The sequence below is a fragment of the Paramisgurnus dabryanus genome, chromosome 24, assembly GCF_030506205.2.
Source record: "Paramisgurnus dabryanus chromosome 24, PD_genome_1.1, whole genome shotgun sequence".
NCBI classification, from domain to species: Eukaryota; Metazoa; Chordata; class Actinopteri; order Cypriniformes; family Cobitidae; genus Paramisgurnus; species Paramisgurnus dabryanus.
The window spans coordinates 3,572,419-3,583,099 of record NC_133360.1 but is presented as its reverse complement, the minus strand read 5'-3'; positions in this window follow the sequence as shown (position 1 = coordinate 3,583,099).

Below are 10,681 nucleotides of genomic sequence, written 5' to 3'. Positions count from 1 at the left end.
CCACTCAGCAGCAGCCCATTGGTTATTTTTGATTGACATTAAGCTGGCCCAATCACCGCTTGGTCTCTGTGCAAGCAAGCATGCGTCGTCGGTCAGTTCACGTGTCAAAATAGAGAGAGAGATAACACGCAAGGAGAAACAGGCTCTTCAGCAGACGCTGCAAAATGTGGTAAAATAACACAGCAGGACCTTTAACTCCCGTCGCTGGTGATGATTATGGTGGCGGTGGTGGCACTGGCAGCGCAGCACCAGCATGCAAAGTGTGTCAGTGAGGAGAGGGAGAGAGACGAGAGATAAGTGAGTGTAGTGGCTGGCTGCGGTAAGCAGAACTGCTTTCAAAACACAAGTTTAGATAGATACCCCTTGATAAAACTGAGTCAAAAACACAAAATTTTGGTGATAAAGCTGCAATAAAATAATTGCACTCTTTGCTCTGTGACTAAGAGATTGTATCTGATTTGTAGATTTTTCGTTGATTGTCTGTTTCAAAACGTATCATTTCTCTTCAAGCAAAATCAAACAATCCAGGAGATCTGCTTACAGAAAAAGATATGTTTTTTGTATATAACAACACACTTGACAGATAATCTTAAAAATCTCTATTACTGTAATCATACAAGTTTAGTTCAGTGAATGTAGTGAATACTTCCTGTACAGTAAGTACTGCAAGTAATAATCAGTTTTCAATATTGCTGTAAGCAGGACTTGTATTTTGTAAAAAGTCAGCAATTCAATGGCAAATTTTGCCAATAGCTTGTTTTAGGATTCATAAGTGTGGATTACTAAACTAAACTAAACTAAACTAAACTAAACTAAACTAAACTAAACTAAACTAAACTAATAAATAACATGTTCTAGAAGTGTTTGTTGTGTCAACTCTCACTCTTTTCTGCTATTAATTGGGTTTAGTGCTTTTATGGAATTTGGAGTTGCTATTGCTACATATTTAAAGGCGTGCAAAGATGGGTGGTATTTGTAATTATACACTGCAAAAAATGATTTTCAAGAAAAAAAATCTTAGTATTTTTGTCTTGTTTTCAGTAAAAAAATATCTAAAAATTCTTAAAATAAGATGTTTTTTTCTTAATGAGCAAAATGACCCAATAAAATAAGTCTAGTTTTTACACCAAAAAAATTAAATTTAAGTGATTTTGTGCATAAAACAAGCAAAAAAAATCTGCCAATGGGGTAACCCAGATAGCATGCAAACCATTGAAACAATGTTAAAAACAGTTGATTTGTCAATGTTAACTTCATTGAATCAATATCAGGTTTGCACCCTCCATTAATATTGAAAAAATATTGAGATTTCAACAAATCACCATTATTGTGATCAGTGTTTGCTTTAGTTGGGTCCTTGACTCTTGTTATTCACGAAGTTAAATATTTCTTTTCTATTTTTTAGTGTTTGTTTTTGTTTATGTAGAAACACATCTGCATTGGAAAAGAAAGATGTGTTTCAAAGTTAAGTTGAACTTGAAACTGATTGCTTTTTATGAAGAATTCAAGATTATATCAAATTAAGCTGCTTTACATGATTATGTTGATCCATTTTTGACATTTATAATTGTTTTGGTTTGTAAATACACTGTAACAAGACAAACAGAGAAGTTGCTAACACATTCAGACATCATTACTCATCCTACAAATCTCGATAATGGTGACAATCATCAAACAAATTCATATAAAACAATCAACTGCAATGCATGCTGGGAGTTATAAATTAGTTTAGTACTACGATGATACCCAGCATGCATTGCAGCAGGAAGCTTTCTTTTGTCAATCGTCACCATTGATGAGATTCATAGACCGATTCATGATATCAGAGATAGATTCAGTAGTTTAACTTTTTAAATGTGTTTTTGTAATCCTCAAAATAACAGACCTGACACTGTTTCCAACTAGTACTGTAAAATATTTTTTTTTATAACTTTAACAGTATTTCATTAATATTATTTAGGTATATCTACAAGAATTTAAAACTACTTGATAACATTAGATCTTTGTTTTCTTTGCAGTAGCAGATGTATTTTAAAACACTGCTTCAGCAGCCAAAGAAAATTTACCATTAAAACACAAGAGTAAAGGGCCCAACTAAAGCAAACACTGATCACAATAATGGTGATTTGTTGAAATTTCTATATTTTTTCAATATTAATGGAGGGTGCAAATGTGATATTGATTCAATGGTATTAACATTGACAAATCAACGATTTTTAACATTGTTTCAATGGTTGCATGCTATCTGGGAAGCTTTGCATTTAGTGTTTAAGAAAATGTTCAAGATTTTTTGCTTACCCCATTGGCAGATTTTTTTGCTTGTTTATGCACAAAATCACTTAAATTTGATATTTTTGGTCTTAAAACTAGACTTATTTTCTTGGGTAATTTTCATCAAGAAAAAGCATCTTAATTTAAGAATTTGTAGATATTTTTACTGAAAACAAGACAAAAATACTAAGATTTTTTTTCTTGAAAATAATTTTTTGCAGTGTAGTGTGGGCCGGTTTGGGCCAAAATGCCAGAGCCGAATTTTTGTCCCAGTCCAGCCCTGCCTCTCATAGCTTTAAAACTGTTCCCAGTTTCCAGTTCCAAATACCCAGTTCCAGTTTCTAAAACAATATATCCTAATATATAGTTTTAAAAAAATGAATCATTTACTAATCCTTATGTTGTTCTAAATCTGTATGAATTTCTTTCTTCTGATAAATACAAAAGAAAATATTTTGATAAATGGTTTTAAGCACACAGCTGATTGTAACCATTGACTTCTATTATCTTCTATGTTCATCAGAATAAAGAAATTCAGGTTTAGAAACAACTCAAGGATGGGTACCCTGCTGAAAAAACCAGCATGGACCAGCATGGGAATTATGCTGGTTTAGCTGGTGGTCATAGCATACCAGCACCAAAACACAACATATGCTGGTATGACCAGCATGGGATGCTGGTGCTAATGCTGGTTTAGCTGGTGCTAATGCTGGTTTGGTGCTGGTTTAGCTGATGCTTATGCTGGTGCTGATGCTGGTTTGATGCTGGTTTAGCTGGTTTTTGCTTACACCGACAAAGTGACAATTTTAACATGTTATAATAAATTATCTACACTCACCAGCCACTTTATTAGGTACACCTTACTAGTACCGGGTTGGACACCCTTTCACCTTCAGAACTGCCTTAATCCTTTGTGGCACAGATTCAACAAGGTACTGGAAACATTCCTCAGAGATTTTGGTCCATATTGACATGATAGCATCACGCAGTTGCAGCAGATTTTTTGGCTGCACATCCATGAAGCGAAGCTCCCGTTCCACCACATACCAAAGATTGTCTATTGGGTTGAGATCTGGTGACTGTGGAGGCCATTTGAGTACAGTGAACTCTTTGTCATGTTCAAGAAACCAGTCTGAGATGATTCGCGCTTTATGACATGGCGCGTTATCCTGCTGGAAGTAGCCATCAGAAGATGGGTACACTGTGGTCATAAAGGGATGGACATGGTCAGAATACTCAGGTAGGCTGTGGCGTTGACACAATGCTCAATTGGTACTAATGGGCCCAAACAAAGTGTGCCCCAGACCATTACACCACCACCACCAACCTGAACCGTTGATACAAGGCAGGATGGATCCACGCTTTCATGTTGTTTATGCCAAATTCTGACCCTACCATTCGAATATCATATCAGAAATCGAGACTCATCAGACCAGGCAACATTTTTCCAATCTTCTATTGTCCAGCTTTGGTGAGCCTTTGCGAATTGTAGCCTCAGTTTCCTGTTCTTAGCTGTCAGGAGTGGCACCCGGTGTGGTCTTCTGCTGCTGTAGCCCATCTGCCTCAAGGTTCGATGTGTTGTGCGATCAGAGATGCTCTTCTGTATATCTCGGTTGTAACGAGTGGTTATTTGAGTTACTGTTGCCTTTCTATCAGCTCGAACCAGTCTGGCCATTCTTCTCTGACCTCTGGCATCAACAAGGCATTTGCGCCCACAGAACTTCCGCTCACTGGATATTTTCTCTTTTTCTGACCATTCTCTGTAAACCCTTGAGATGGTTGTGTGTGAAAATCCCTGTAGATCAGCATTTTCTGAAATACTCAGACCAGCCCATCTGGCACCAACAACAATGCCATGTTCAAAGCAACTTGATCACCTTTCATCACCATTCTGACGCTCGGTTTAAACTGCAGCAGATCGTCTTGACCATGTCTACATGCCTAAATGCATTGAGTTGCTGCCATGTGATTGGCTTATTAGAAATTTGCTTTAACTAGCAGTTGGACATGTGTACCTAAAAAAGTGGCTGGTGAGTGTACATAGCTATATGGTGTACAAAGATCTCACATAATGAACTGTATTGTTTTATTACCTTATAATGTTTTTATCTACATACACCGGCGGTCTCCTTACATAGAGACCGCGATGAAGGCTCCTTCACACACAAAATATTTGACATGGATTTGACAGACTTAAATAGGATGTGTTCTCCTTAGGAAGTTACAGCACTTGTGACTGAGATCATGTGACATGATGATATAAAAATAGATGCGGCTTTCTAAGTAACTTCTGCTTTAACTTTTCTTGGCGTTACAGTCTCTCTGGGAGTCTCAGAGCTCTGTCCTGTTGCTGGGTTTTGATTGGCTGTTCATATCAGAGCCCACAGATTGGCATTGTACTGAATATATTGAGTTAACATGATGCTACTATATCATGTATACATTCATTCATATGTTAATAACTTTGATGATGTAAACCGTTTCATACCACAAAGATGTAATTAAGAAAGCTAGTGTCTATAAACAAATATGAAGTCCATTTTGTGGGTGAAAGTGTAAAGATTTGTCCTTTATTTTAACCAACACTGCCATTGCTGTTTCTCAAGGAATGGACACCCTAGGCCTTAGAATGACCATTCATGTTTTTGGAAGGGTAAATATTATTGAAAAAGAATTGGAAAAACAAATTCCAAGCTTTTTAACTTTTGCATCCTACTGAGTGCCTGGACTTGGAATTTGTTTTTCCAATTCTTTTTCAATAATATTTACCCTTCCAAGAGCACCAGAGGATACAAGGGATACCAGCAGCGCTCCAGTTCCCCTTTGTTCAGTCTTATGAGGATCATTTTGGGTGACCCTGGACAGGAGCAGCTCCGTTCCATTTTTTGGTGTTTTAATGTTTTAGCCCTTGAATATCAATAAAGGCTTTTTAACTTTTGCATCCTACTGAGTGCCTGGACTTGGAATTTGTTTTTCCAATTCTTTTTCAATAAACTTTGCTTGTTTGTTTAGTTGTTATTAGTAAACACAGAAACAAGTGTTTACTAATTTATTTTCCAATTCTTCGAACCCATGTTTTAAAACCGAAACCAAAATCTTAGATGCGCAAGTGGATTGACACACATCATTTTGTTCATATAAATAGTTAGTACAAATAAAGATTATCTTAGACATTTAATGACTATTTACTGTAGGCTGCGTCTCAATTTATCCAACAATGGATTAGGCAATTTCAAACAGAAATTACACATTAAAAAAGTGTGTGTGGTTTAAATGAATTTACGTTAACGCTTATTAACGCATTAATTTTGACAGCACTAGTTATTATACCCGTTAACTGACTGCTAAGTGTTAGCGTTTGCTCCTGTACCAAAGAGAGTACCCTAGCAACCATGTACCAAGACCTATATCTCTGCATCAGAACATTGTAGAGACATGGGGGTGGCCTTGTTTTACTCGAGGCTTGATGTATAATCAATGGTGGATTCCAATTCTCTCCCTAGCAAACCATTTAACGAGACATATAATGCTGCATCAGAACAACGTAGAGATTTTTCCCTTTTTGATAAAAAGCCGTTGCTCTGTGACAGACCGCAGGGATTGAGAGGGTACGTAAGTCTGTATAAGCGAGTGAATGTAAGGGGGAGCTGACCAAGTGGTGGATTTAAAGGCCAGGAACAAATGTACCCATCTGGTTTTTTTTGTACTATCCAAGCTTAATGAACCTGTATGCAGTAAAAGCTGAATTAAATGTGACCATTTATAAGCAATTTTGTGTAATCCAGTGTCATGTAAGGTAAAAGATGATACACACCTGAAGGAATAAAGTCATCATGATTGTCATCATCTTCCTCAGTGTGATCTTCCTCTGCTGTAGTTTCTCTTCTCATCTTCATCATTAGGTTCCCACTGTCCATCGGTTTAACTGAAGACATCTTGAGTTTGGTCTGCAGGATCTGCTGCTGTTCTCCAGCGTTACAGACAGAATCCAGAGACTCTGTGGAGGTTTGATCCTCCTGTAAGCTCTGTTTACTGTCACACACTGTAGTGTCCTGAGCGTCTCTGGGCTTTGACTCAGTATAAGAGAGAAAAGACAGACTGAGAACTGAGTCCTGAGTGTGTCTGGATGTCTCTTCAGAGAGTTTATCCAGCAGTGACTGTGGTGTGCGGCTCTGATCTCTGCTCATCCACACTGAATCCAGACATTCACTGGAGCTCCAAACAGTCACATACTCTGAAGATTCACAACAAACCACACCCTCATCCTTACAAAACACACACGCACACCAAGTGGTTTAGTTTGGTTATACACGTTACACATACACAAAACGTGTAAATGTCATAAACATTTATTAAACACAGAGTTTATTTTTAGTGATGATTCAAAAGTCTATGCGTTTTCTCAATGAATTATTTTTAATGAATTACGATGAAATGCAGCCACATCCAATAGCCAGAGGGCGCACTCGTGCAGAAACTCCATTAGTGCCACAGAAGAAGTAGCATTACAAATGCTATTCCAGGAAATGTCTATAAGAAAATTAATATTGCTGTTCTTCAAATTTTTCAGGTATTTTCATGATAATAAAAAATATTTTGAATGATTTTGTTTAACGAGTGATGCTTTTTAAATGCACGGTTTAAACGACTCAGACTCATATGATGATTTTAGATTGATAAGAACCTCCTACTGACCAAAACGCAGTGGTACACGCACAAGCTGTGCATGAAACACAGAATCGCAGCCTTGCGATTCAGAATTGATTTTAGACAGGTCCTTTTAATGGTACACATGATAAATCGTATTGCCCAGTAATCAAATGTGCAACAAACACAACACAAAACACCATTCATAGCTGAAATGTGTACTCTCTCTCTCTCATGCCGCAAGTTTTGCAGTCCTACTGTATGTGTACATTGAAAACCTTTGTTAAGTTGGCTCGTTTGGGGCCAGATTTCTTTTAAATTTTTATATACTCGTATTGCACTAATATATAAAACAATTAATTTTATTTTGAGGCATTTATCTGTCTTTTATCAGACTTACCAATTGTTATAATTTCTATTTGTGCTGGTCAATTATGAACAAGAGGGAAAATTAAACGGTAGAAAAAACTATACAGAATTGGGTGGGGCCGATACATGAGTAGCCCCTCCCCTAAAGCCGCCTTTCCACTGCACACGACAAACGACGGCCAAAAAGCCGGAAGTCATTCATTTCCTATAGAGGGTATGCACTTGACGTCACCGTCAGCGAGAGGGACTGCGGTTACGCCCACTGAGTGGCAAAAGACAGAGCAGCAGCATTTGAGTACCGCGTAACATCGACGAAAATGGGAAACAGCTGTTGTGCGATAAACTATACTACAGATTAACAAGAATTTGCAGCTATCGGTTTACAGACTGCAAAAAAAAAACGAAAGGAGAAGTAAATAGATCGTTCATGCCAACGTCCACAGACCACAGGTGGGTTGATAAGCTGCTAGGGTCACAATCAAGCAGAGGTTTTATTTTCTACTTAAAAGTATTTTTCAAGTATTTGTATTTTATCTGTGTTTTTCTTTGGAAAACATACATTCCAAAGAATATTATCATAATTTTTTTTTCTATTACATTTCATAAATACACATGTTTGTTTTACATTTAATATTTAATTACATTTAAATGTAATTAGGTATTAAATAAATTTTTATATGCAATATTAAAGAATACACAGTATGATTCTATGGTTTAGAATTTAGTGAAGTAAAATTTTTCCCAATACAAACACCCTAATAAAGCACAGATGCTTGGAAAATGTAACTAATGTAACTAAGTATTGTCCACCTCTGCTATAAAGTCCAACAAAATTCAATTTAAGCTGATAATAGTCAGTTTTACTGACATTTTCGCAGCAGCCCCTTTAAACCAGCCATTTTTTGCACTTTTGCCACTCAACCGGACGAGCTCTCGCGTGGTCACGTGGAAAAGTGACGTCAATGCATACCCTGTATGGAGAGTCTCAAAGGAGTTGAGCAGGTGTCATGAGCAATTCTGTCCCCCCGAGCAATTCGGTCTCCCCTAGGACCCCGCGTGATTCCATTGGCTGAAAAAACTCCTCATGGGTAGTTTTCTTAGCGCCTTATTACAATTCCTACAAAATCGCGTTATGATTTTTGTAGTTAGAACTTTGTTAAAATTACAATTGATGTCTTTTAAATTATATGTTTCATATAGTAGTATATAAATGAGGCTATAGGTGGGAGATCTACACATTGCTTGTGTCATTTTATTATTTAGATATTATATACTGTATCATTTCCACTTTTTACTGTCTACTTATACAATTACTTACTCATTAATTACTTATACAAAACATGATTACTACATAGTTGAATCACACATTTAAATTATAATTATAAGCCATGTTTACTACACTTTTACTATTAAAAAATATATATATTCCGTAAGGTATGCTAATAATTTACAAAAAATAAAAGTATTGCTTTTGTAAAGCAGATGATGACACAAAAGTACTGACGTGTCTGCAACATGAATATTATTAGTTAATAGTATTAGTTTATTATATAATTTTTTTGTTAACTTTTATTTTTTTTAAATGTTATGCTTCTATTTTGTGCAACATAATTAGCTTGCTAGACCGCGTATGCAGACGACCCTGCAAGTAAGCCTACGATGGCCCTTTATGGGCCCACTTAGGGCTAGCCTAAGGGCCCCGCGCAGATTTGCTCATTGGCAAAACGTTGGCCCTTTAGCGCTGGCCTTGCGCGGGCAGCCCTCACTTAGCCCCCAGGAAGCCCTCATACCGAAAAATCCCCAGAGTTAAATGAACACTGCTGGATGTATATATTGTCCCATCTTACAGAGTGTTAAAAAGTAACAATGAAGTAGAATTAAAAGCTCTGTTATCCTCTTTCTCAACATCTCTGTCTGAAACCTAAAATTGCATTTCACATCTTACTTGTAGAGTCATTTTCTTAACTTATGTTAAGATGTTGGCTGTTTCATTTAAAGTCACCATTATTGTGATCAGTGGTTGTTTTAGTTGGACTTTGACTCATGACTGTTGGTTTGCTAGTGTTTTCTAGCTGCTATATCCAAGTGTGTTTAAAACACATGTTATAACAAAGAAAAGGCTATAGTAGTTGAATATTGATGGTTGATACATAAACATTGTCAAACATAATCATTTAATGAACAGATTTATTAATATAGTTTTCCCCCCTCATCAGAAGCATCATTTTCTGTTAATAATGAAATACTACAGTGTAAGGTCCAGAACTCTCATAGCAGTTTATCATGCTGAAGGATTTTGATAGTTTGCACATAAACATTAACCGCTGCACAATGTAGATGCACAGACATCAAGAACCAGAGTATGAATCTCAACAATGGTGACAAAGAAAATGGTAAAAAAAGGTCATTATTTATTCATGCCGCAGTGCATTCTGGGAGTCCTGGATGAGATTTGTAATTTGTTGATACCCAGCATGCATTGAAGCATGAAGCTTTTCATTTTATTGTCACCATCATTGTGATTCATACTCTGATTCTTGATATTTGTGTGTCTACATCATACAGCGGATAATTTTAAGTGTCAGTGTTTAAAAAATTCTTCAGAAAGACAAATTGCTAAGAGAGAGCTGGATCTCATACTATAGTATCACATTGTCAGAGAAAGATCTTCTGATAAGTGTGCAAACAATAAATTAATACATACGTTTTCATATGATGATGTTTAAACTTTATTTACTGAACTGACAACCACCAAAGGATCACACACTCTGCCATAACAAACATGTTTTAAACACACAAAGTTATAGCAATCAAAAGACTCAACAAGGCAAGAGTCAAGAGTCAAGTTTAACTAAATCAAACACTGATCACAATAATGGTGACTTTAAATGAAACAAAATCTCAACCTAAAGTCAGAAAATAGCACTATTCGGACGGGATTAGTTTTCCAAACAACGTTTAAGTTTCAACGTGTCCCCCAGGACGTCTGTGATTTTATCTACCGATTCGGACGGGATTAAAATGATGCAGGCTATTCCAGAGATGGGAGTGTCTGTTTCTTCATTTGGGCGTTGCAGAAGAGCACGTGCTCTGGATACGCGTGTTTGTAATGTTTAATATTTTGCTTTAAATGTAAAATTATGACAGAACATGCAATTTATTAATTTAGGTTTAACAAATCAAAATAAAATATACAAATCCTACTAAGTAACGTTAGCCTACGTGTTTTATATAACTGCCTGCTTATAATAAACCCAAAGAAATGAAGAAATAATGATTAATAACAATTTATTATCTTTAATAATTAACATTACCATTCCTGAGTTGAACAACTTTGAACGGAGTTTCTTATAACCTTACTGATATTACAGTGGCCAGTCTTAACAGTGTTTGA